This window comes from Nematolebias whitei, chromosome 20, assembly GCF_014905685.2.
Source record: "Nematolebias whitei isolate Nwh7 chromosome 20, NemWhi1, whole genome shotgun sequence".
NCBI classification, from domain to species: domain Eukaryota; kingdom Metazoa; phylum Chordata; class Actinopteri; order Cyprinodontiformes; family Rivulidae; genus Nematolebias; species Nematolebias whitei.
In genome coordinates, this window is record NC_056517.1 from 267,324 (window position 1) to 270,979 (window position 3,656).

The following is a 3,656-nucleotide window of genomic DNA, read 5'->3' on the forward strand; positions in this document are numbered from 1 at the left end:
GTGAGTAATTCTGAGAAGAACCCTGCCCGCTGGATTCTGTGTTGGTTGCATTGTTCTGTCAGGATTTATCAGGCAGGAATGAACCCAATAGTTGCAAGCAGGGACTCGACTCAGAAGATAAATGATGAGACACACAAGGGAGTACAGACAAGGAAGGCCCACAGATGGTGCCATCCTTACATTAGGAACTAGCAATTTTTTTAAAACTGGCTGGTCATTTTAATGCATCAATTAACTAAATCAAACTAACTAATCAAACAATCAATAGAAAAAGTGTTTTAAGGAAGAAAGTGAAGTTTTAATTGTTGGTGAAATTGATATTTTTAGATGCCCGTTGTAAATACATTGTGAGAATATGAAAAATCTCATCTCAGTTATAAAATGATGCCGTTATAACACTGGTAATACAATCTACAGTTCACAAACACTAAATGTGGTTCTTGCACAATTTAACTAGTTGATCAATAAGAAAATGACAATTAAAAGGATGTGCTGTTTGAATGCAATGGAAAATACAAAGTATTGTATGTTTTATTTTTTTATTTACTATGCATAACATCCATCTACTGTCCAGGATGCCAGAAGTTGAAGCCATAGACTGGTTCTAGGATTTTTAAGTTACAGCCCTTTCACACCTACTTAAAGGAGATTGCCTTTGTTAAAAAAATACACCTCATATATTTTTTTCAGATGTTGATGCTTGCTGAAGTACACAGTGCTTATGTTGAAATTTTATTTTTCTAATATATGGAACTATTAGTTATTTCAAGCATAAGAGAAAGGTCACGTGGCAAACATTACACCTGGATTTCTCAATAATTATACCAAGACTATCCAGTGGTGTCAAAACGACAATATTCATCTATAAATAAGCATCATGCAGGTATTATATTCCCTTATCCATAGTTTTTTTTTCAAGAAATCTTAAGGAGTTTATTTTAAGCTTAAACTAAATAAATAGTTTTGTTTTTAACTATAAGTCTTTATCAAAATCACAGTTGGGATGCTTGGCTCAAAATGTAGCCTGAAATTAGTATAATACATTATGCTCATCAAAATGTTAAACGCTATATAAAATCTCATTATAATTTTTTTTTTTCTTACATTTGAGTCATTCCAAAATTTTCTACTGGAGACTGTCAAAGTGAAAATTTAGAGTGTGATTGAATGATAGTGACTTTTTCAAAAACAGTATGGAACATTAGCCTAATTAACAAGTAGCTGATTTAAAATAGCAGTCTAAGTTTGTCATCAAAGCTAGCTAATTTATTATAAAAGTATAATTAACCTTGAAAATATCATTCATCATGAATCTAACAAGGTTGAGTCAGGTATAGTATAATTTATTATATTATAACACTATAGTGAACATTAGTCTAATTAACAAGCAGATGATATAAATAGATGTCACTTTTTGTCATCAAAGCTAATTTATTGATCGTTGGCTTGATCTCTCGGGAAAAATCAAATAAACTGTTTAAAAAAAAGATAGAGGTGATTAGTAGATTATATTTAGACATATTTTTTTAGTCTTCTGTCTTAAATGTGCAGTTTATGTGATTTTACTGGTCCAAAAATTCAGATTTTTTTTCCATTAAAAAACCTATTGAAGAGACTATTTTGACAAAACACATTTATTGTAAATTCACTTTTTACTTAGTAGAGCAAACCATTTTTATTTACTGCTCACATTTTTTTTGAATTGGGTAATATAGATAGATAGTTTAAAATATTTCCTTAACTTAATATTTCTAAAAAATACACACAATTAGAAAAGTCAGTCTCTTCACATAAGATTATTTGAAATTGTTTAATTTGAATGCTCTAAAACAGGGTGTCAAACTCACTTATAAAAGGGGGCCAAAATTTAAACTTGTTTCAAAGTGAGGGCCAGTTTCACTTAGACCCACCATCTTTTCTTGGTTGCAGGTTCCTCAACAAGTTTGATTAACATATTTTTCTATAATACAAACTTAAAATCCTTTAATTTTCTCAAAAATCAACAGTGAGCTTTATAATCCGGTGCACTTTATGTATTAATTCTGGATGGGCTTACTGACCTCGAACCGATTTTATGTGGTACACGGCGCTCAAAAATCTGTCAAAATGTTTTTGTTTCACTTAATGCTCCTTATAATCCGTTGCACCTTACGTATGAAAACAGACCCGTTCATTGATATTGCGCCTTATAGTCCGAAAAATATGGTAGTCTCATTTGACGTTCTCTATTTCACTTTTGACATCATAATCAAAGATTACTGAAAAAATTAAAGTGATAAAAGTTTTTTACGTTTAAAATATCATGTTGGGGGCCAGATAAGATGTCAACAAGGGCCACATTTGGCCCCTGGGCTTTGAGTTTGACACATGTGCTAATAATTTCTGTCTTTGATGGGCACAGAAACACACGTTCTGGAAAATGTTTAGTTTTATTACGTGTCTTGGTGTGTCTTTTTGGTGTGCTTGAATCTCCGTTTGTCCAGCGACCATCTGTGGCTTCGTGCTGTGTTGACGCTCCTGGCCTGGGAGATTGTCAACAGCTGTTCTGCTCTTTTGTGTCTCAAGACTTTCCATCTTTGTTGCCTCCTGATAAGTGTTGAGGGGGACATGACTTTTGCTGCAGATACATTTTTTTTAATTCTCAGGGGTCTGTGGTCATTTTGTGGAATGAGGTTCAGTGTTTTGTTTCCAGTGTGCTGTCTCGTAAATAAATATCTTTAGCTGTGAAACTATTGTGTAGCGATTACAAACTGATCTTACTAGATTCTACTTCTCATGCACTGCCTTCTAAAAGGGATTAAACTGGCTGTTTGGGCAGCATCAACATATCTGCTGTGGTTGCTGTGGAAACAACAAAGTCACGATTCATTTTCCTCTGTATCTTTTTCTATATTAGCATTAATCAAAACAAAAAGAGACAGCCTAGATAAGAAGTGGAGAGAAAAACAAACTGTTTCTGATCTGGCAGCTATGACAGACGTTGATCTCCATCCTTGCACTCATGGCTTTATTTTATTAAATTGACTTATCGGCTTAAAACAAATGTATGTTTGGATTTAATTTTATTTAAAATGTGTGAGACAGTGTGACAATATTGTTTATAAATGTATCAATATATATAAACATAAGAACAAAATGCATGTACAAACACAAACACACACACACACACATGTACACAAATTCATAAACTGATCTGTTTTACTTTTGAATAGAAGCATCATCCTAATTGATTTTTTTTTTGTTCTTTTAGAAATCAAAGTTGTTGTTTTTTTCTTTAGCCAAATACATTGGTATTAAAATCACACTGGTGTAAAATCGGTTGAGAATAGTTAAACAGAATATGTTGCAAATAAAAATGCAATTTCATACTTGGACTCACATTAATCAACATTTTCACACAACCTCCCAGTCACATTTGGGCAATAACCTGGTGGCAGTGTGCATAAAGTGCATTCTCCCATGAAAGCTCTCATGCTCTAGAAAATAATGAAATCACATTGAGACATTAGACTCAACATTTAGACACCCACAACACTGATTATTTTGAAAGAAAGAAATAAATAGGCAGAAACATGGGTGTGCTATGGGGTCTCCAGTTTCTCCTATTGTTGCCAACCTGTACATGGAGGAGGTAGAAAAGAGAGCCTTGACGTCCT